A 25,526-nucleotide genomic window follows, 5' to 3' on the forward strand; every position below is an offset into this window, starting at 1 on the left:
TTCCCTTAATTTTTTTTTTACTGTTTCTCTTGGTTTTCCCCTTGTTACGCTTACCGGGACGCTACCCGGTACGCGAACCGGACGCTCCAAAAACACAAGATGGCGGACTCCCGTTACGCTGCCGGTTAGCTGCCCGGTTCGCGTACCGGGAAGCGCCTCTACCGCGAAAAATCGCGGGGGACTTTAATATCCCCCTCATCAATCCTAGGGGGTCAGGAGGGGTTTACCTTGCCCCCTTTCCTTCATTTCCCCCTTCTTTTTTCACCACATCTTGTCTCTGGAACCTACCGAGAGACAAGATGGCGGCCGCTCCGGACTGTTTACAATGTTGACAGCTACGCTGCCGGTTAGCTGCCCGGTTAGCTGCCCGGTGAGCTGCCCGGTTCGCGTACCGGGACGCGCCTCTACGGCGTAAAATCGCAAAAAAAATATATATTTTTTTTTTGCCCCGCGGGGCACTTTAATATCCCCCTCATCAATCCTAGGGGGTCAGGAGTGGTCTACCTTGCCCCCTTTCCTTCATTTCCCCCTTCGTTTTTCACCACATCTTGTCTCTCGATCGTACCGAGAGACAAGATGGCGGCCGCTCCGGACTGTTTAGAATGTTGACAGACACCGGAGAGCCAATCAGCTTCGCTTTGCGAAGTTCCGTTACGCGTCAGGTACGCAAACCGGGGCGCTAACCGGAGTGCTGTCACAGATATATATATTTTTTTTAAACGTTAATTTCTCAAAATCCACTGGAGCACATATATTGAGACATAGCAAAGGCACGTCGGGCAAACCATATCTACAATTTTGCCAAGTTTCATGTAAATCTATTCAGCCGTTCGAGCTAAAAGTGAGTCCAACCGCCCTATGGAAAAATGAATGGGAAAAAACGTTTTTTGGGACCCCCCTTGTTTCTCGGCCCCCCCTTGACGAAACCCCCCCAAATTTTAAGGGGCTGCTCGGAAACGAAATGTGCCATTTCCCTGAAAATTTCAGCCAATTCCGTCCACAAACGCCAAAGTTATTAGACATAAAATTTTCAGAAATCCCATAGAGAAAAAATCCTAACTATATATACCCACTGGCTATCGCCAGTAGGTAATATACATATATAAACATATATAATCTGCATATCTATATAAATATAAATGCATGCATACATATACATATATGCATACATATGCATGTTATTTACATGAAAGTTTTAAAAACACTAATAAAAGCAAAGCTAAAAAGCCACCTCATTACAAACAGAATGGCTTTAACTTAAACGAGGGCGAGATCTATTGCATTTTCAATGCTTGTTTACTTTGGTTCTATCAAGAAGGCATTCAGATGTTTCACACATTTGCCATAAATTCTGAATGTTAGCACTCTAGTTGCTCATTAGATCACTGTAGTAAAGCTAGTGCTCACCAGGGAAGTCTGCTGCTAATCATGGTTTGCAGCCATTTTCCCGCATTTTTTATCCCACAGACTTTCAGTCCGCATACCATTATCCCGCAAGGTCATTGACCTCGCATACCATTATCCCGCATTTTTTCAAAACGCATGTGCATTTATCGCGCATGCCTTTACAAAGAATTACGTTTTAAAGGCATGTATGGTAAATGCATTTGCGTTGTGAAAACCACGATGACGAGAGAGGTAAGTGGGTTTGTGTTAATTTTTTCGTGGGTTAGTGATTGTGTAGTGTAGTGTAGTGTTGTGTAGTGTAGTGTTGTGTTATTGTAGTGTAGAGTTGTGGTGGTTGTTTAGTGTAGGGTCATGCTGGGGGTAGTGTTTTAGGGTTTAGGGTTGTGTTGTAGTGTTTGCGTAGTGTAGGGTCATGCTGGGGGTAGTGTTTTAGGGTTTAGGGTAGTGTTGTAGTGTTTGCGTAGTGTAGGGTCATGCTCGGGGTAGTGTTTTAGGGTTTAGGGTTGTGTTGTAGTGTTTGCGTAGTGTAGGGTCATGCTGGGGCTAGTGTTTTAGGGTTTAGGGTAGTGTTGTAGTGTTTGCGTAGTGTAGGGTCATGCTGGGCGTAGTGTTTTAGGGTTTAGGGTAGTGTTGTAGTGTTTGCGTAGTGTAGGGTCATGCTGGGGGTAGTGTTTTAGGGTTTTGGGTAGTGTTGTAGTGTTTGTGTAGTGTAGGGTCATGCTGGGGTGTAGTGTTTTAGGGTTTAGGGTAGTGTTGTAGTGTTTGTGTAGTGTAGGGTCATGCTGGGGGTAGTGTTTTAGAGTTTTGGGTAGTGTTGTAGTGTTTGCGTAGTGTAGGGTCATGCTGGGGGTAGTGTTTTAGGGTTTTGGGTAGTGTTGTAGTGTTTGCGTAGTGTAGGGTCATGCTGGGGTGTAGTGTTTTAGGGTTTTGGGTAGTGTTGTAGTGTTTGTGTAGTTTAGGGTCATGCTGGGGTGTAGTGTTTTAGGGTTTTGGGTAGTGTTGTAGTGTTTGCGTAGTGAAGGGTCATGCTGGGGGTAGTGTTTTAGGGTTTTGGGTAGTGTTGTAGTGTTTGCGTAGTGTAGGGTCATGCTGGGGGTAGTGTTTTAGGGTTTTGGGTAGTGTTGTAGTGTTTGCGTAGTGTAGGGTCATGCTGGGGGGTAGTGTTTTAGGGTTTTGGGTAGTGTTGTAGTGTTTGCGTAGTGTAGGGTCATGCTGGGGGGTAGTGTTTTAGGGTTTTGGGTAGTGTTGTAGTGTTTGCGTAGTGTAGGGTCATGCTGGGGGTAGTGTTTTAGGGTTTAGGGTAGTGTTGTAGTGTTTGCGTAGTGTAGGGTCATGCTGGGGGTAGTGTTTTAGGGTTTAGGGTAGTGTTGTAGTGTTTGCGTAGTGTAGGGTCATGCTGGGGGTAGTGTTTTAGGGTTTAGGGTAGTGTTGTAGTGTTTGCGTAGTGTAGGGTCATGCTGGGGGTAGTGTTTTAGGGTTTAGGGTAGTGTTGTAGTGTTTGCGTAGTGTAGGGTCATGCTGGGGGTAGTGTTTTAGGGTTTAGGGTAGTGTTGTAGTGTTTGCATAGTGTAGGGTCATGCTGGGGTGTAGTGTTTTAGGGTTTTGGGTAGTGTTGTAGTGTTTGCGTAGTGTAGGGTCATGCTGGGGGTGGTGTTTTAGGGTTTAGGGTAGTGTTATAGTGTTTGCGTAGTGTAGGGTCATGCTGGGGGTAGTGTTTTAGGGTTTAGGGTTGTGTTGTAGTGTTTGCGTAGTGTAGGGTCATGCTGGGGGTAGTGTTTTAGGGTTTAGGGTAGTGTTGTAGTGTTTGCGTAGTGTAGGGTCATGCTGGGGTGTAGTGTTTTAGGGTTTTGGGTAGTGTTGTAGTGTTTGCGTAGTGTAGGGTCATGCTGGGGGTAGTGTTTTAATGTTTAGGGTAGTGTTGTACTGTTTGTGTAGTGTAGGGTCATGCTGGGGGTAGTGTTTTAGGGTTTAGGGTAGTTTAGTTGTTTAGTGTATGCTAAAGGCATATTCGTTCTAAAAGTTTTTGTTATTTTAATTTGCGGCCTAATAGTACATGCAGGATTTTTTTTGCGGACTGATGGTATGCGGGATTTCGTCATATATTCGCAGTCCCTACAATTTTGCCAAGTTTGGTGTAAATCCATTCAGCCGTTCAGGCTAAAAGTGAGGCCAACCGCCCTAAGGAAAATTGCATGGGAAAAACACGTTTTGGGACCCCCCTTTTTTCTCGGCCCCCCCTTGACGAAACCCCCCCAAATTTTCAGGGGCTGCTCAGAAACAAAATGTCCAATTTTCCTGAAAATTTCGGCCAATTCTGTCCTCAAACGCCAAAGTTATTCGACATAGAATTTTCAAAAATCCCATAGGAAAAAAATCCTAACTATATATACCTACTGGCTATCGCCAGTAGGTAAAATATATATATATATATATTCAATGAAAAAACCATAGGTTATAGACCATATATAGTTAGGAATTCGCATTTACAAAACCTTATTTTACTCGCACAAAACCATTGAAATTCCATATATAGTTAGTTGCACTAACTATATATCGCGCACCCGCAATCCACTGCTGATGATGTCACATATTACATCATTCATGACATGGTCAGTGACATCACTGATGACATCACTGATGACATCTCAAATGACATCACTGATGACATCACTGATGACAACATCCAGTGACTGTATGTTTCTGTAAAGTTAAAATATGTCTTACATATTGAAGAATGAGTGGATGTATAAGTGTCTGGATGAAGGATTTAGTAGGTGCATGACTGACTGTATGAGTGAGTGATTAAATGTGTCTCACTGAGTGCATGGGTTAGTGACTAAACTGTCTTAATTTGTGCATCATTATGTCTGTTGTTCTGTAAACTGTTGCATGTGTTGATAAGTAGCTATATGAGTAACTATATGGGTTATTGATTGATTGCCCAAGTATTTGTATGGGAGACTGAGTGTGTGTGTGGGTGGCTGGGAGGTGTATGACTCTGTGCATAGATGTGTGAGCAGTTGATTCACTAGATGTATGGTTTCAAAAGTGCATGTGGAAACAGCTGTATGGGAGGTTGACTGTGTGCATGAGTGTATTGGTGAGTGAATGGATATCTCAGTGCTACATGTCAAAGTAAGTACATATGTAAAACACAGTACATGGGAGAGTTGACATATATAAATAACTGTGCATAAGAGCCAGTGAATGTGTGAGTGGCTGTATGGATCATTGTGAACTTGTATCAGGGATTGTATAAGAGAGTAAATATGTGTTAGTATATGTTTGAATAAGTAAAGTTTGTATAACTGTATAGTTGAGGAAATGGAGGTGTGATTGATTCTTTGCATGACTGACTAGGTGTGTGAGTAACTCCATGGATGAGTGACAGTCTGTGAGTGTCTGTTTACACTGATTGTATCTAAGGTTATATTAGAGTCTGAAGAGGTTCATCGTATTATCACATGAATGATATCAGTGATGTGATCAGTAATGTCAAATGAGATGTCATCAGTGATGTCATCAGTGATGTCATTTGAGATGTCATCAGTGATGTCATTTGAGATGTCATCAGTGATGTCATCAGTGATGTCATTTGAGATGTCATCAGTGATGTCATCAGTGATGTCACTGACCATGTCATGAATGATGTAATATGTGACATCATCAGCAGTGGATTGCGGGTGCGCGATATATAGTTAGTGCAACTAACTATATATGGAATTTCAATGGTTTTGTGCGAGTAAAATAAGGTTTTGTAAATGCGAATTCCTAACTATATATGGTCTATAACCTATGGTTTTTTCATTGAATTTCAATGGTTTTTTAAATGCAAATTTCTAACTATATATGGTCTATAACCTATGGTTTTTTCAGTGAATTTCATTGGTTTTTTAAAAGCTAACATCTGTAGCTGTAAAATGTATTATTCTTTAAATCCCAAAATATATATAGATATTTATTGATAATTTTTTTTAAATATTTTTTTCTTCGCTTCTAGTTCGCGAACCGGGAAGCTTTCCGTTAGCTCATCTTGATGCCGCGATCTAGTCCGCGAACCGGTCAACGTTACGTTAGCGGAACAGTGACGCGTCGCGGAAGCGCGACATATCACGTTATCGCGTAATGCGTCTAATGACGCGTCGCGTTAGCGCTCCCGGAAGTGCTCCGGACCGCGAACCGGAAGCGATCTGGGACGCGGCGCGCGCCGCGTAACGTAAGCGGAACAGGTCATGTGACTTGTTTATCAAACTTCTCATTGGTTCATTTCACTTTTGGTTTCCAAATGATGTATGACTAGGTCATGTGACCTAAAAATAACACTTTTCATTGGCTCAGAACTTTTGTTTTCCCCAAATCATGTAAACCCCTCCTTATTTCCTCACTCTGACTTTCATCTTGGTGAGAGAAAGACCATTTATCTGAAGATCCACAATGGCTTCCATTCTTGCTGCAGCTGGTGCACCCCCACCACCACCTCCACCTCCTCATAAGAAGACAGGACCACCTAGTCAAATTCTGACTAACAGAGAGGAGGAAGATGAGGAAGAAGAAGAAGAGGAGAGAGAGGAACAACAATTTCTTGATGAGTTGCCCCGGGTTTCTAAACGAAAATCCAGTTTTATCTGGCAGTTTTTCACCATCCCTCCTGGAACAAAGAAAGTGAATGCAAAATATGCCACCTGCCTCATCTGTGACTACAGATTGTCGAGAGGCACAGAAAAGAAGTACAGTATGGGGAACTATACAATGCATCGTCACATGAGCAGGTGGCATCCCAATAACTACAGCCGGGCTGAATTAAGGGATCTTGTAGACAATCCGACGGCAACTCCTGTGGCAAGATCTACATCCACATTGTCTTTGACGGGAAGAGAGGCACAAGAGACTGTGCCCAACATCCAACCTAACTTCCAGCACATAAAGTTATCTTGTGTTTACTGTGGTGAAATGCTATCATATGGCAACATGAGTATCAACCTCATGAACATTGCATATGAAAATCATAAATGCCCTAATGCACCCAAAAAGTAATTTTCTTTTTTTTGCTCCAGTTGAGCCGTTTTGAAAGCCTGTTTTTTGTTGTCTCCCCTCCATAAAAAAAACAAAAAAAACATAAAACAGTTCTAAAAATACAAAAAAATCAAAAAATAAAAAAAAAATATAAAACAACAAAAACAAAAAAAACAGTTCTTTTCAGAACTACCTCCCCTTTCAAACAAAATTGCTAGAATGTTTATCACTCTGGCAAGCTCTATTTCTTTTGGTTCGCTTCAAGTTCGCTGACCGGTTCGCGAACTTTAAGCGAACTAAAAAAATATTTTTTTAAAAAAAAGAAGAGTTAGTATAAGGGAAGTAATCAGAGAATAATGTAAAAAGAAAGACAGCTAGAGAGAGTAAATGAGAGATAGTGTCAATGACATCATCAGCAGTGCATTGCGGGTAAAAAGAGTGGAAAACATTTACCTTATAATTCTTGTAACCTTTTTTAAATATTTTTTCATACTTTCAATCTGTAAAACAAAGAACAAACATTTCAAAAAATATTAAAACATGTATTTAAAAATTAGAAAAGACAAGGGAAAAGGTTCAAAAACAAACAGTTTTTCAACAACTTTGACATTTACAGAAGTCTCTGCTTCTCTACATCACCTACACAATCCTAAACATATATATTCAAAAGAAACTGTATCTTGATGTTGCTGAACTGAGGCCTATTTTGGAACATGATGTTTTTCTTGCACTGCTAATGTCTCACAATAGTGATGCAATAGCAGCGCAAAAAAGATGTAAAGCCATAATAAAATTGTGTCTAACATTGTAAATGATTGTTTTAGGATGCAAATAAGATGTGTGCTTTCAAGAGCTTTCTTTGAGGTGAGGCCTCTTTTTTTTATAAAAAAAAAAACACTACCCAGAAGTACAGCACTCTAAGCATTAAAATTGATATTTACAGAACTCAGCTTACCCATATGTACCACACATTTCTAAATGTATATCATAAGGACAAAAAGCATAACATTAATTATACATGTTAAATGGTTTATTTTTGCTGTTCTCAGAATGTATCAAATTTCACTTAAATCAGTGACTTGAAGGTATTCATCATGTAACAGCAGGGAAAAAAAAACACAATCAAAATGACTGTGTTTAAAAAACCCATACAACCTAAGAAATCTGTTTTCAAAACTTCTTAAAATTAACTTACTTTCAATGACGTCAAACGATCTCCTATAAACAGCATCCACTCTGTTGTGCTTTAAATATTTTCAGCCCGCCACTTTCTGAAAGAAAACCTCCATCGATACGTGAAATATGTTACATAGAAAAAAAACTTCTCTCATTATATCACATGTTTCCACTAGGCCAAATCATGTTGCCGCGATTCGCAAGTCTTGTAATTCTTCCAATCAAATCCCGACATTTTCTATTTTCGCAACTTTCAAAAATAAAATATTTGAGATTATTTTCACAATCCTGGACTACTAATATCTTACTCTTCTTTGTCACTCATGTTCTCCTTTTCCTATGACACTGATACTGCTTACTATGAAGCAGACTTACTTCCATCAGGTTTATATAGTTGGATTTTTAATCGAGACAGCATTGCAGACTTACATTCCCTCTACTTAAAATTTTGGTTTTAAAAACACCAGGTAAGAATTTTTAAGGTCAAACGGCAATTTTTTTTTGAAAGTTACAACAGAATCATTACAGAATGACCAGCCGTTTCCAGACTTTAAGTAAGCTGTATAATGTCCTGATGTTGTTGATGGACCATCGTGATAGATAATTGCTACAGTAACAAAAGTCCTCCCTGATATTGACAGCTGAGAAGCCACAAAATGTTTTATTAAAGTTGACAATTTTGATCCATCAGGCCTACATCGTTGCATCATTAAAATGACATACTGGCCATATCTACGTATAAATAATGTTGACATCATATCACATTTACATTGGCTACACTCCATGTTGTGATCCGCTGCATTTACTAGCTTATTAAAGGACACTGATTTACTGTCTGGCAAAGTTAAATATATAAATCTTTCTGAGTCTACACTAGTAGTACTTGATACCATACAGTTCTCGCAGTCATGCTGCCATTGATAAGAAAGCCCAAACAGGTGATCTACATCTACACCCTCATCTTGCAATATATCAAGCATATACATTAAAAACTCCTGACAATCTTGCTGATTATTTTCAGAGAAGTCTGTTTGACCTGAACATTCATCTAACAGATAACGAACTTCAGACACACTTTCTACTTTTGTACGATCAGTGCTACATTTCTCTAACACAGAATTCAACAAGCAGCATAAACTTTGTTCTGAATTGAACACAATCTGTTCTTTTAAACTCTCTAGTGAAAAGAGAACATTAACAACGACATTTGCATAGCAGTTGACACCAGAACTGTTTTCAAATTGAAAACCAACAATCTCTTCAACAGTATCCACTTTCTTTCTGCTAACAACTTTCGGTTCATTCACTTTTAGTCTTTTTGCAACAACCTCCCTACTATTACTGCTATTTCTACGTTTCCGGCCTACCACACGTTTCTCAAACAAAGGATATTGAGGCAAATGTGGCGCATACTCTCTTCTTAACCTATTGTATTCCTTAACACAATCTAGATCCGCACAAATGTTTGTGACATCACAGTCAATCAAGTACAATCCCGATAAAGTTCTAACTCGTGACAATGCCACATATGCCATACCCTCCTTGAACACTGAACTGCCAATATTCACCAATGCACAGTCTACACTTAAACCTTGCGATTTATGGATTGTCACCGCATATGCTAAGCAAACAGGAAACTGTTTACGGCGAACATATAAGTCTTTAACAAGCAAAAACCTAGCAGAACAACGACCAATTTGCTGTACTTCCTCAATGCCATCAAATTTAATTCTTAAAAATTCTATTCCATCTCTATTTCTGTATTTCTCAAAATCAACAACATTACCCATTGATCCATTTACCAGACCTCTTTCTACATGTAAATTCCGTCTCAAAATGATTCGGCAATTTAAACACACATTCAGAGTCTTTTCAAAACCCGCTGTCTTAGATATAGTCTTCTCTAATGAATCCAATTTTGATTTCAAATTATCTGACAAAATAATTGTTGATCCCATATGCTCTAATTTGTCGATAGCTTCCAGTTTCACAATGTCTTGCTTTTCTAAATTCAACATTTTGTTGTTGAAGATGGCACATTCTGCAAGAGTTGGCATGAGACATATCCCGGATTTCTTCTCAGTAATTTTCTGAAAAATATTCTCAGGCACAATCTCTTGTTTGGGATACAAATTTGACAGTAACCGTGCATTTAAAGCTTCTTTCCCATGCTCGGTCACTTTTCCAATTCTAATATCTTGTAGAATATTCTTGTAATCTTCATCCTTTGCCTGACGCATATTTTGATGCAGTTCTGCATAATTGAAGTTTAACCATATATTGACGTTGCCAATGCTCCCTAGGCACTTCCTGGTATCTTCATGCGTGAGTATTTTGAACACAGGTTGACCTTTTACTGGTGTCAGCTGTAGAAGATCTCCGAAAACAATAATGTGTTTCCCACCAAATAAGACATCATATTCAGTTTTAAGTACTTCTTGCATTCTCAAATGCACAAAGGCAAGCATGACATTGGAAACCATGCTTACTTCGTCAATGATAAGTAGTTTCATTTTCCTCAAGACTCTTGAAACTTCACAGCAAGCATCTCCAGATAACTTGTTGTATTGTAATTTGTTGTCATGCTCCACCGGCAGCATCAATAGACGATGCAAAGTAATACCTTTAATATTATGTGCTGCCAGTCCAGTAGGAGCGGTCACAACACAAGACAGCGATGACTCAGTCCTTTCCTGCAAATAACAAGAGATTGCTTTAATGAGGAAACTTTTTCCAGTTCCCGCTTCTCCACTCACGTACAGTCGGACAGGCTTCAACGACGTACACGAGCACTCTTTCTTCTCATGACTTAATCCGTGCTCAATTTCCTTGGTAACTTCATCATATATTTTCCTCTGCTCAACGTTGAGTTGTTTTTCCAAGTCTTGTAAGTTAACTGAATCCTCCTGAGCATGTGCCATGGCTCTTTCTACTTCATTCATAGCAGTGGCAGCTTCATTTTCGATAATAGGTCCTCCAAGTGGATCTTGACTCAATGAAACAGAACTCTGACTGTCCTGAGAACTGTCTCTGGCAATCTCGGCTGCAATCGTTGCTTCCTGCTCAATTTCCAAAGTTAGCATTTCTTGATATTTAGAAAAAGCAGGACATTCTATGGACTCCTTGGCTGCATTGAAAGAGTCTTCGTAACAGAGGAAATCTCCAAGCAGTTCCTCTTCTGCACGCCAAGGCTTGAAAAGTTGTAAAAGTGCTAAATAGAAAAACTCCTTTTTTTCTGGAGATTCGCCACTTAATTTTCGATGGTTTACTAATTGGCATTTTCTTTGCTTGACCAGGCATCCCTCACTTCCAATTACAGCATACACTCCTTTCTCAATATCTTCTTTGATGTTCCTCTTGAATATATAATTTTGGAGAACCTCATATAGACAAACATTCTCAAGGTGACTGCTTCGATTTGGATAATATGTATCCAACATGTTGGTCTTCAAAATGTCGGTACTGTTTGGTTCCTTTTCTGCCAAATACTCAATTTCCCGAACAGGTTTTAGAACTCGATTTCGCGTTGCAGCAAGACCAAGACTCGCCCAAACGAGACTCCTGGATTTGGCATAGAGACTTGCTGAAGACAATCGATCAGAACATTCGTAAGCTCCGATTTCTCGATGCGACAACATCTTTAGACTGAAACTGTACAACTTCTTGCTGAGGCTCTTTTCATGGGAAATGTCCTCCCACATATCCTTCAGTTCGGTCTTTTCTTTTTTGGTGATGTAAGATGTCACATACCGAGCCACAGCCATACAGTTGTCAGCCACAAACTGTATATCCATGTTGGCATTCCACATGGACAAAATCACTGGGTTGTAGTCATTGATGTACTTGGACTCTTCATTCCTTTTCAAATTGTATGTATTCTTGGGTGATTTCCTCGTCACATTATGTCGCAGCGAAGACATCAAACTGTTCACTCTTCCTTTAGAAATCACCGGTCGTGGAAAGTTGAAACGACATTTGGTGTAGAACTTGTCCTTGTTTCTGAATTTACGACGACAGTACTTTCCACAACGATGGCTTTGGAAACGTAGAACTTGTTCTCTTAGACTTTTCTTCTCCGTTGCGTTTGGAACAGCACACGTAGAATACTGTTCGATGAAATTCATCACTAAGTCATCCGGATCTGTTCCAAATTTAGGTGCATCCTTGATCCACAGCAACATATGTATATGAGGGGCACCTCTTGCTTGATACTCCTTTCTCCAGAAGAAATCCAACACCTCTCCAAGAGGTGGATTCTTTTTATTTGTGATGAAAGACATCATAGCTTCAAATCTATGATTGAAGTACCTGCATACATTCACAGGATCCAAAGAACACAGTTCTCCAGGTGTCTTGAATTCAATGTTTTCAATATTTCCATTTGCCTCTCGTAGAAATTCAAGTAAGTCATCCCAGCCATACTCAGCACAGCTCAGAGTGAGGAACCATGTCGGAGTTCCTAAGTTCCTCAGCATACATTTTAAATCACCATGACGACGGTACCAGTACTCATTAGTACCACGCTGACACGCCATGAGATTAATTAAGTGAGAATCCAAAATACTGTCTTGGACATTGACTTTATGCATAAAGTCACTTGCCGAGATGTTTCGCATCTGTATACCACTTTTTAAGATGTGGTTCACTGCATATGAAAGTCCAGACAGATCGCTTTCAAACAGGAGATGAAACAAATAGGGAATACATTGCCGAAACCTAGGATCTTCTGCATACAATCGTAAAGTCCGGTATTCAGACGCAGGAATTTCACGAGGTCGCTCATCATATCTTCCTCCTTGACCTGTGGGAAATAGCTGTGGGAAACACCGAGCTTCCAAACTTTCCTCCCAAACACTAATGGGACTCCCTTTGGCTTGTTTCATTTGAAACAACTCAATAGCATTCCCCATGACTTCCTTGGAATGCAAAGGATGAACACTATAATGTTCATATATTTCTTCACTTTTAGAGGCCTCTACTTTCTCAATTTGGCCAGCACACAAATCGCTATCCTCTTCATCACTTACTTCCTCTTCTGCAACATATACATTCTTATAGTACTTATTATTTTTCTTCAAATACACTGTTGCCTTTTTGACTTTCCTAACATCCACTAAATCTTGCCATATTTTCTTATTCTTTGTCGGAACCCCATTAACCAAGATAACCAGAGGTTCCTCTTCCACTTTTTCTATTCCAATTGTGTTAATGTTTTTGTTCAAATCTAGAGGCAAATAAACAACTCTTCCCTTTAATCCTCTCTGTAAATCTGCTGGAGGCAACTTCCCTGTCTTTGGCTCCATTCTTACAATAGCCTGAAAGGGATGGATACTTTGAATCAAAATAGATTCATAAGTATTTAAATCCTTCAATTCAGAAGGAATCTCAACCAATTCCAGATTATTATGAACTGCCCTAGCAGGCATCTGGTTTTGGTTTAATTTATTACAACAATAAGTACACACACGTTGATCCGATCCCAAATCAAAATAATTTTCAACCATCAAGTATGTGGCTAAATCCTTCCATTCACTATTATTTTCCCTTTCACTTTTTGCATATAAATCCACTACCTTAGTCTGATTCTTATAATAAGTGCGTCGACAACATACACAAGTGAAATTAGGCCTCTCACTTGATTTCATCTGAAACGTGGCAATTTCCTTCTGAAAATTATCTGTACTGGAAACCTGTACATTATCTTCCACATTACCCTCTACTTCAGGGTCAATTTGAACATTCTCATCTTTACTACCAAAGTAACAAAACTCAATTTCTTCACAAATATTCTTCACATCTATTTCAGAACCATGCAAAAGAGCAGCACATAACTGTTTAAGCATAATTGCTGGACTCTTAGCATAATACAACATTCTCACTAATTTTCTCACTTTATTATGATGCACTGCTAGCATCCTGAAATGATGAAAAACACTCTGGCATACTCTCCTGGAAAGACAAGCCAGTGAATGACCACGCAAACCTGTCATTTGTCTCACTCTGCAAGGATCTAAATCTTGCAACAACTTCATTTTCTGCTTCAAACTTTTCTTATTAAATGTCCGTATAAAATCACAAAGCAAATTGATGGAAACCTGTCGCACACTGCAAATAGAACTACACTTCCAAATGTACACAGGACCCTTAGGACGTCTTTCTAAAACCTCATCACTTAGCGCCTCTTCTGTCTCTGTTGTCACAAGTTGTTCTTTTTCAACTGGACAACCATCCTTCACTTCATAAGCTCGACCACTGATGTCAACTGCATGCACCAAATCATTATCCTGAAAATAAGTCTCCTCATTAAAAAATGCCTCAGAACTTGAACTATGCATCCATTCTCCAGAAAAAACTTCACAAAAGTTAGTACGATTTACTACTCTCTTCCATCTACTTTTTGTTTTGAAATCAGAAATTACCTTGCTTAGTTTCCTAATTCTATTGATTACCAAAATAAACAACTTTCGCTTGATTTCAAAAGCATGATCAATAATTTTCTCTACATTTTTCTTCTTCCTATAAAATGCCGCTTTCTGTTGGCCTTTCTTTTTAATATTTTTCAATAAATTAACTAATATCCTATTACGGAACATTCGTTGTCGAATGTCCCTAAACTGTTGTTTCCTTCTACTATCATGCACAGAGTTATCTCTTCCTCTACCAGTAACATTTGTGATGGGTCTCTCCTTTCCATTTAAATTACTTTTCTTTTTGTAAACAGACACATTTTTTTGAGCAAAATTTTTTTTACTACATATATTTCTTAAGAATGATTTCGTGCTCTTACCCGGACCTTTCTTGGTGTTTTGATAAGTATTTGGGGAAGAGGACTGCTGCAATAAAACATCATCCTGCTGTCTTTGACGTTTTCTAGCCTTTCGTATTCGACTTCTGGAAGGCATTTTCCAAACTATGAAAGAATCTGCAGTTGAATCTGTGAAAAAATATAATATAAAATGTTATTAACCACTATTACCAAACAGTAAATAAATAACAGTCATCTAAAACTTAATGCCGTACTAATTATTTAACATAGCAAATATTTTCCACCAGCACTGCATCACAAAAATGACACTCAATGGTACAAAACAGGCATACAACACTCATAAATCACTCCCTAATATTTTAAATCATTAATTCAGGATGACGATAAGATGTAGCCTATCTAAAGGTTTGTTTAGGCCCAGATCTTTTGACTGGGGTGAATGTGTGTCATTGATCCACATTCAGTCCATCACCTGTTTTGTTTATTTGAGGTGAGGCCAACACATGGTTGCAGATAAGATTTTCACTGAAAAAAAACCAAGGTAAAAAAACATGTGAAGGCCTACCAATGAAGTAAATCATTAAATGAAAACCAATACATTTCTGGAAATATGCACTACTAGTGCTTCATAAGATGTTTTGGGTCATATTTATAAGTTATTTGAGTATCTAGTATGCTATTTTACATTCTTCATGGTGCAAATTTATTGTAAATACGCTCCCACCTGCGGTTGGCAAATTTAGATTTTGATTATGGGAGTTAGATAGGCATGTTAATAATTTCCCAAAAATGGTATATAACCCCAAACAACCTTTGTAGCAAATGCTCTTAGCCATGTTATCCACCTCCCATTGGATAACATGGCTAAGAAGTGCTTGCAAATGTGATAAAAAAAGGCCTGCAATGCATGAATATCGCAGAAAAATCAGCGATATTCATGCATTTTCCAGCAAATGCTCTTAGCCATGTTATCCACTTCCTATTAAATAACATGGCTAAGAACTGCTCAGGGCACCATGAGGAACGCTTTCCATTTAAAAAGGGAAAAATAACATCAAAGACACTAAAATGCCTTCTAAATATGACCCCAAACAACCTATGAAGCTCTAACAGTACATATCCTGAAATTTAATTGATTTCAAAATTCGTTTTTAAACACAGCATATAAATCAATTGTATACCTGCATTCATGAAGAAATGACTAAAAATGTCCTTGAGACACATGATTGTGTTTTCTGGAATGCCCTAGCACCATTTTTGGGACACTATTAACATGGCTACGTAACTCCCATAATCAAAATCTAAATTTGCCAAGCACAAGTGGGAGCGTATTTACAAGACACTTGCCCCATGAGGAACACTTTCCATTTAAAAAGGGAAAAATAACATCGCAGAAAAGTCAGCGATATTCATGCATTTTCCAGCAAATGCTCTTAGCCATGTTATCCACTTCCTATTAAATAACATGGCTAAGAACTGCTCAGGGCCCCATGAGGAACGCTTTCCATTTAAAAAGGGAAAAATAACATCAAAGACACTAAAATGCCTTCTAAATATGAACCCAAACAACCTATGAAGCAATGTGAAAAAAAACGGCCACAATCCATGAATATAGCAGAAAAATCAGCGATATTCATGCATTTTCCAGCAAATGCTCTTAGCCATGTTATCCACTTCCTATGAAATAACATGGCTAAGAACTGCTCAGGGCCCCATGAGGAACGCTTTCCATTTAAAAAGGGAAAAATAACATCAAAGACACTAAAATGCCTTCTAAATAGGACCCCAAACAACCTATGAAGCTCCAACAGTACATATCCTGAAATTTAATTCATTTCAAAATTCGTTTTTAAACACAGCATATAAATCAATTGTATATCTGCATTCATGAAGAAATAACTAAAAATGTCCTTGAGACACATGAAAGTGTTTTCTGGAATGCCCTAGCACCATTTTTGGGACACTATTAACATGGCTAGGTAACTCCCATAATCAAAATCTAAATTTGCCAAGCACAAGTGGGAGCGTATTTACAAGACACTTGCCCCATGAGGAACACTTTCCATTTAAAAAGGGAAAAATAACATCGCAGAAAAGTCAGCGATATTCATGCATTTTCCAGCAAATGCTCTTAGCCATGTTATCCACTTCCTATTAAATAACATGGCTAAGAACTGCTCAGGGCCCCATGAGGAACGCTTTCCATTTAAAAAGGGAAAAATAACATCAAAGACACTAAAATGCCTTCTAAATATGAACCCAAACAACCTATGAAGCAATGTGAAAAAAAACGGCCACAATCCATGAATATAGCAGAAAAATCAGCGATATTCATGCATTTTCCAGCAAATGCTCTTAGCCATGTTATCCACTTCCTATGAAATAACATGGCTAAGAACTGCTCAGGGCCCCATGAGGAACGCTTTCCATTTAAAAAGGGAAAAATAACATCAAAGACACTAAAATGCCTTCTAAATAGGACCCCAAACAACCTATGAAGCTCTAACAGTACATATCCTGAAATTTAATTCATTTCAAAATTCGTTTTTAAACACAGCATATAAATCAATTGTATATCTGCATTCATGAAGAAATAACTAAAAATGTCCTTGAGACACATGAAAGTGTTTTCTGGAATGCCCTAGCACCATTTTTGGGACACTATTAACATGGCTAGGTAACTCCCATAATCAAAATCTAAATTTGCCAAGCACAAGTGGGAGCGTATTTACAAGACACTTGCCCCATGAGGAACACTTTACATTTTAAAAGGCGAACATAACATCTTAGACACTCAAATACCTTATAAATATGGCCCAAAACAACCTATGAAGCTCTAGCAGTAAATATCCAGAAATGTAATTGATTTCTGAAATCGTTTTTAAAAGCAACATATCTGTTTCAGCTTACATAACAGACCATGAAATGGCCTCCATGTATTACAATATCTTGTGTTACAGCATGCCAGAATGTTACACCAAATATGCAATTATAATTTCTCTATGAAACTAATTCTATTAGTATATAACTAGAGACAAAACCACATTTTAAAAACACAGCTTTCTTCATCATTTTCTCCTTAAATCATACTATTCTCTATCTAAATTAAATAAATCTTTTCTCACCTTAGCAAATATTTTTTGAGTTTTGAAAACAGTCTCAGAAATACACCAAATTGTCTTCAGCAGAAGAAAAAGGATGCACTCCAAAGGCTGCAGCTATTGAAAGCACAGAAATACAGATATTCTTTTCACATATCTCTCATATTAGCCAATCATACCTCTTCCCTCACTTTTTTCAAATCAAAACCCTTCCCCCCTCTGCCCTGTCTGCCTTGTTTCCATAGCAACCACCTCCTGGAAGACCTCTGATGTTTGCAAATTCACACAACAATGTTTCAATTGAACTCTGAACTCTCAGTGCACCTGCGTATCCAGTGCAATCTTTCATTAATTGTTTCTTCCTTGACCATTCAAATTACATCTTTCAAAGAACACATCCATGCACCCTAACTTTCTGTTTTCAGAAATGGAAATGCACCAATCACTGCTAATGAATCATTAGCATTGTAAATCCACAGTTTTTTTTCTTTAGAAACTCCTACTGTTTCAACTGCCCTTTCATTACCACACTTCATCTGACTGCAGAACAACCTTCTTCCACCATGTTTAACGTCTGGATTGTTGGACATAGTTACATCCACTGGGCTCAAAGGTATGCTGAGAGCAGAAATTTACACAACCTCAATTTACAAGATGTGGAAATTAACTGGTTGGGCCAAAGAGGATTAAAATGTCACCAATTGATACCATTGGTGAAAACCTTTATGCATTTGCCAAAACCTGACCTGTTAATAGTGCACTGTGGAGGTAATGATTTGGGCACTTTGACAGGGGTAGGTCTGGAAATGCTTTTAAAGGACACCTTGGAGCAATTAATGGCAATTTTTCCTCAAACTGCCTTGGTATATTCCAATATATGCCAAAGACAGAAATGGAGGTGGTCCAACCAATTTTGTCCACAAATTGAGAAAGCGAGGAAGCATGTAAACAAATCTGTTTCAGCTTACATGAGAGACCATGGAATGGGCTCTCTTTACAACAATAACTTGCGTTACTACATGCAAGATATCTACAGAGGAGATGGAGTTCACTTCTCAGATGAGGGCAACAGAATTTTCATTCTGAATTTAAGACTGTGCATTGGTACCTACTTATAAGTACCTAAATGTACCATAAACCCAAAAGCTCTTCTCAGAGCTACCCTACATCTGATCACTCACAATTATTATTTTTCTCTAACTTTTTTCACTAATTTTCCACAAAATTCGCTCCCCGGAGCGCTACCCGGTTCGCTAACCGAAAGCTAACCTCGCGGAATTTTTTAAAAAAAAGTTTTTTTTTCCGCACATATAAGCCTCCTCAGCCACGCTTAGAAAACCTAGGGGGTCAAGATAAGTCTACCATGACCCCTTCTACCCATTCTAAACATTATTTGCCCTCCATCTTGTATCTTAATGCGAACGAAACACAAAATGGTGGACCCCCGTGACGCTTAAGGTTCGCTAACCGGGCAGCTTCCCGGAAAGCGGTCCTAAAAAAAGGCGGGAAAGTAATTTACAGAAAAACGACTAGAGACACTCTCACCAAATATAGATTAGCTCATACTACATAACATTCCCTTCCATTCTCACAAATTTCATTGAAATTCCATTTAGCCATTTAGCCTGTAGACCTCTCCAAGTACCGTGAGGTAAATTACTTCACAAAACACATCTGAATTGTTGGAATTGACAACCAATGAAAATGTTACTTTCATTTTCTACTTTTATTACCTGACATTTAATTGGTTATATACCTGTATATATATAAAGGGAGAGAAGGAAACACAGCCATTTTGACTACTACTTCTTGTTGTACCTCCAATTTCAATAGCTTCAAAAAACTTCAACTTCTTTGTGAAGGTAAGTTATAATTTAATATATTGTGCACTATGACTTAATATAGTAGACTTTTTCTGCTAGATATACACTATCCCTCTGTAGTAGTAATGTATTTAGATAGACTTCTCTGTTATAGTTATCAATGGAGTAAGGCTTGTCTTGGTTAAATCACATACACTTTTTTATAGTCCTATTTCCACTCTCATACTATACACTGCCAAAAGATAAATTCACTGATAAAAACTGCCTATCTAAAATTAATCCCAACAGTGCCCTATCTCTACTAATATATATTTTTTTAATCCAAATTTCAGGCAAAATGGAAGGCGAGCAGCAAGTTTCATTTGAGATGGACCTGGAAGAGAGCAGCCAGGAATTAATAGAACCAATTGACATGGAATTTATGGATGAAAGCTTGGATAATGAACTGCTGCAATGTGTCCAAGCAGTAGATCTCCTCCTTGCAAATGAGGACATTTTGCAACCTCACAGATTGCAAACAATATTTCAAGAAAATAATGACATTTCAGACACTGAAATGTTAGAAAGTTTAATAAATTATGAAAAAGAATCAAAATAAAAAAAACACTTTAAAAAAAAAGAAAACAAAAAAAAACAAGAAAAACAACAAACAATTAACATACAGTATTAGAAAAGTCTTTCATTCTTTTATCCATAAAGTTCGCTGCCCAGAAAGCTATCCGGTTCGCGAACTTGGCGCTTACCACGCAAAAAAAAAATATTTTTTTTGGACCCTCCTAGGCCCTTTTAAAACCTCCACATAAAACCTAGGGGGTCAACGAGGATCTACTATGCCCCCTTATGGTAATTTCCCCCTTTGTTTTGGCCTCCTCTTGTCTCTCGATCCTACCGAGAGACAAGATGGCGGCCGCTCCGGACTGTTTAGAATGTTGACAGACACCGGAGGGCCAATCAGCTTCGCATCGCAAAGTTCCGATACGCGAAAGGTTCGCTAACCGGATCGCTGCCCGGAGCGCTGTTACAGATATATATCTTGATTTAAACGTTAATTTCTCAAAATCCACTGAAGCACATATATTGAGACCTAGCAAAGGCACATCGGGCTAACAGTCCCTACAATTTTGCCAAGTTTCGTGCAAATCCATTCAGCCGTTCGGGCTAAAAGTGAGTCCAACCGCCCTATGGAAATTAACATGGAAAAAACGCGTTTTGGGACCCCCCTTTTTTCTCGGCCCCCCCTCCACAAAACCCCCCCAAATTTTCAAGGGCTGCTCAGAAACAAAATGTGCCATTTTCCTGAAAATTTCAGCCAATTCCGTCCACAAACGCCAAAGTTATTAGGCATAGAATTTTCAGAAATCCCATAGGGAAAAAATCCTAACTATATATACCTACTGGCGACCGCCAGTAGGTAATATATATATATATATATATATATATATCACTGAAAAAACCATAGGTTAGAGACCATATATAGTTAGCTGGACATTTTATTGACATAAAACCAATGAAATTCCATATATAGTTAGTTGCACTAACTATATATCGCGCACCCGCAATCCACTGCTGATGATGTCACATATTACATCATTCATGACATGGTCAGTGACATCACTGATGACATCACTGATGACATCTCAAATGACATCACTGATGACATCACTGATGACATCTCAAATGACATCACTGATGACATCATCTAGTGTCTGTGTGTTTTTGTAAAGTTTAAATATGTTTTACATATTGAAGAATGAGTGGATGTATGGAAGACTGAGTGTGTGTGTGGCTGGCTGGGAGGTGTGTGACTCTGTGCATATCAATGTGTACTTGTATCAGTGATTGTATAAGAGAGTAAGTATGTGTTAGTATATGTGTGAAAAGTATGGTGTTCTGTGTTTAACTGTATAGATGAGGAAATGGAAGTGTGATTGATTCTTTACAGGACTGACTAGGTGTGTGAGTAACTCCATGGATGAGTGGCAGTGTGTGAGTGTCTGCATAGGTGTATGAGTGCATATGATAGTGTTGTAATAATGAGTGACTGTATGTATGAGTGATTGTATGGGTGAATGAGTGAATGTGTGTGTAGACGTAGGAATCAGTGAGTGCGTATGTAGTAACTGGTATTGGTGTGTCATGATGTCATCACTGATGTCATTTGAGATGTCATCAGTGATGTCATCAGTGATGTCATTTGAGATGTCATCAGTGATGTCATCAGTGATGTCACTGACCATGTCATGAATGATGTAATATGTGACATCATCAGCAGTGGATTGCGGGTGCGCGATATATAGTTAGTGCAACTAACTATATATGGAATTTCATTGGTTTTATGTCAATAAAATGTCCAGCTAACTATATATGGTCTCTAACCTATGGTTTTTTCAGTGAATTTTCAAGGTTTTGTAAATGCAAATTCCTAACTATATATGGTCTATAACCTATGGTTTTTTCAGTGAATTTCATTGGTTTTTTAAAAGCTAATATCTATAGCTGTAAAATATATTCTTTATTACGTGACGTATCACGTAGCCACGTGAGACGCCTCATGACGCGTCGCATAACCGTGACGTATCGGTTCTGCAGCGCAAACAAAACCCGTAACGTAAGCGTGCCGGAGCACGCTTACAGATATATATATTTTTTTTAACCTTAATTAGACAAAATCCACACGTGCACATATCTTGAGGCCTTGCAAAGGCACATCAAACAAACAGTCCCTACAATTTTGCCAAGTTTGCTGGAAATCTATTCCCTTAATTTTTTTTTTACTGTTTCTCTTGGTTTTCCCCTTGTTACGCTTACCGGGACGCTACCCGGTACGCGAACCGGACGCTCCAAAAACACAAGATGGCGGACTCCCGTTACGCTGCCGGTTAGCTGCCCGGTTCGCGTACCGGGAAGCGCCTCTACCGCGAAAAATCGCGGGGGACTTTAATATCCCCCTCATCAATCCTAGGGGGTCAGGAGGGGTTTACCTTGCCCCCTTTCCTTCATTTCCCCCTTCTTTTTTCACCACATCTTGTCTCTCGAACCTACCGAGAGACAAGATGGCGGCCGCTCCGGACTGTTTACAATGTTGACAGCTACGCTGCCGGTTAGCTGCCCGGTTAGCTGCCCGGTGAGCTGCCCGGTTCGCGTACCGGGACGCGCCTCTACGGCGTAAAATCGCAAAATTTTTTACCCCGCGGGGCACTTTAATATCCCCCTCATCAATCCTAGGGGGTCAGGAGTGGTCTACCTTGCCCCCTTTCCTTCATTTCCCCCTTCGTTTTTCACCACATCTTGTCTCTCGATCGTACCGAGAGACAAGATGGCGGCCGCTCCGGTTTGTTTAGAATGTTGACAGACACCGGAGAGCCAATCAGATTCGCTTCGCGAAGTTCCGTTACGCGTCAGGTACGCTAACCGGAGCGCTGTCACAGATATATATATTTTTTTAAACGTTAATTTCTCAAAATCCACTGGAGCACATATATTGAGACATAGCAAAGGCACGTCGGGCAAACCATATCTACAATTTTGCCAAGTTTCATGTAAATCTATTCAGCCGTTCGAGCTAAAAGTGAGTCCAACCACCCTATGGAAAAATGAATGGAAAAACGCGTTTTGGGACCCCCCTTTGTTCTCGGCCCCCCCTTGACGAAACGCCACCAAATTTTCAGGGGCTGCTCGGAAACAAAATGTGCCATTTTCCTGAAAATTTCAGCCAATTCCGTCCACAAACGCCAAAGTTATTAGACATAGAATTTTCAGAAATCCCATAGAGAAAAAATCCTAACTATATATACCCACTGGCTATCGCCAGTAGGTAATATACATATATAAACATATGTAATCTGCATATCTATATAAATATAAATGCATGCATACATATACATATATGCATACATATGCATGTTATTTACATGAAAGTTTTAAAAACACTAATAAAAGCAAAGCTAAAAAGCCACCTCATTACAAACAGAATGGCTTTAACTTAAACGAGGGCGAGATCTATTGCATTTTCAATGCTTGTTTACTTTGGTTCTATCAAGAAGGCATTCAGATGTGTCACACATTTGCCATAAATTCTGAATGTTAGCACTCTAGTTGCTCATTAGATCACTGTAGTAAAGCTAGTGCTCACCAGGGAAGTCTGCTGCTAATCATGGTTTGCAGCCATTTTCCCGCATTTTTTATCCCGCAGACTTTCAGTCCGCATACCATTATCCCGCAAGGTCATTGAGCTCGCATACCATTATCCCGCATTTTTTCAAAACGCATGTGCATTTATCGCGCATGCCTTTACAAAGAATTACGTTTTAAAGGCATGTATGGTAAATGCATTTGCGTTGTGAAAACCACGATGACGAGAGAGGTAAGTGGGTTTGTGTTAATTTTTTCGTGGGTTAGTGATTGTGTAGTGTAGTGTAGTGTTGTGTAGTGTAGTGTTGTGTTAGTGTAGTGTAGAGTTGTGGTGGTTGTTTAGTGTAGGGTCATGCTGGGGGTAGTGTTATAGGGTTTAGGGTTGTGTTGTAGTGTTTGCGTAGTGTAGGGTCATGCTGGGGGTAGTGTTTTAGGGTTCAGGGTAGTGTTGTAGTGTTTGCGTAGTGTAGGGTCATGCTGGGGGTAGTGTTTTAGGGTTTAGGGTTGTGTTGTAGTGTTTGCGTAGTGTAGGGTCATGCTGGGGCTAGTGTTTTAGGGTTTAGGGTAGTGTTGTAGTGTTTGCGTAGTGTAGGGTCATGCTGGGCGTAGTGTTTTAGGGTTTTGGGTAGTGTTGTAGTGTTTGCGTAGTGTAGGGTCATGCTGGGGTGTAGTGTTTTAGGGTTTAGGGTAGTGTTGTAGTGTTTGCGTAGTGTAGGGTCATGCTGGGGGTAGTGTTTTAGGGTTTTGGGTAGTGTTGTAGTGTTTGCGTAGTGTAGGGTCATGCTGGGTGTAGTGTTTTAGGGTTTTGGGTAGTGTTGTAGTGTTTGCGTAGTGTAGGGTCATGCTGGGGGGTAGTGTTTTAGGGTTTTGGGTAGTGTTGTAGTGTTTGCGTAGTGTAGGGTCATGCTGAGGGTAGTGTTTTAGGGTTTAGGGTAGTGTTGTAGTGTTTGCGTAGTGTAGGGTCATGCTGGGGGTAGTGTTTTAGGGTTTTGGGTAGTGTTGTAGTGTTTGCGTAGTGTAGGGTCATGCTGGGGGTAGTGTTTTAGGGTTTAGGGTAGTGTTGTAGTGTTTGCGTAGTGTAGGGTCATGCTGGGGTGTAGTGTTTTAGGGTTTTGGGTAGTGTTGTAGTGTTTGCGTAGTGTAGGGTCATGCTGGGGGTAGTGTTTTAGGGTTTAGGGTAGTGTTGTAGTGTTTGCGTAGTGTAGGGTCATGCTGGGGTGTAGTGTTTTAGGGTTTTGGGTAGTGTTGTAGTGTTTGCGTAGTGTAGGGTCATGCTGGGGGTAGTGTTTTAGGATTTAGGGTAGTGTTGTAGTGTTTGCGTAGTGTAGGGTCATGCTGGGGGTAGTGTTTTAGGGTTTTGGGTAGTGTTGTAGTGTTTGCGTAGTGTAGGGTCATGCTGGGGGGTAGTGTTTTAGGGTTTTGGGTAGTGTTGTAGTGTTTGCGTAGTGTAGGGTCATGCTGGGGGTAGTGTTTTAGGGTTTTGGGTAGTGTTGTAGTGTTTGCGTAGTGTAGGGTCATGCTGGGGGTAGTGTTTTAGGGTTTTGGGTAGTGTTGTAGTGTTTGCGTAGTGTAGGGTCATGCTGGGGGTAGTGTTTTAGGGTTTAGGGTAGTGTTGTAGTGTTTGCGTAGTGTAGGGTCATGCTGGGGGTAGTGTTTTAGGGTTTAGGGTAGTGTTGTAGTGTTTGCGTAGTGTAGGGTCATGCTGGGGTGTAGTGTTTTAGGGTTTAGGGTAGTGTTGTAGTGTTTGCGTAGTGTAGGGTCATGCTGGGGGTAGTGTTTTAGGGTTTTGGGTAGTGTTGTAGTGTTTGCGTAGTGTAGGGTCATGCTGGGGCGTAGTGTTGTAGGGTTTTGGGTAGTGTTGTAGTGTTTGCGTAGTGTAGGGTCATGCTGGGGGTAGTGTTTTAGGGTTTAGGTTAGTGTTGTAGTGTTTGCGCAGTGTAGGGTCATGCTGGGGGTAGTGTTTTAGGGTTTAGGGTTGTGTTGTAGTGTTTGCGTAGTGTAGGGTCATGCTGGGGGTAGTGTTTTAGGGTTTAGGGTTGTGTTGTAGTGTTTGTGTAGTGTAGGGTCATGCTGGGGGTAGTGTTTTAGGGTTTAGGGTAGTGTTGTAGT

Source organism: Lissotriton vulgaris, chromosome 4_1, assembly GCF_964263255.1.
Source record: "Lissotriton vulgaris chromosome 4_1, aLisVul1.2, whole genome shotgun sequence".
Classification (NCBI taxonomy): Eukaryota; Metazoa; Chordata; class Amphibia; order Caudata; family Salamandridae; genus Lissotriton; species Lissotriton vulgaris.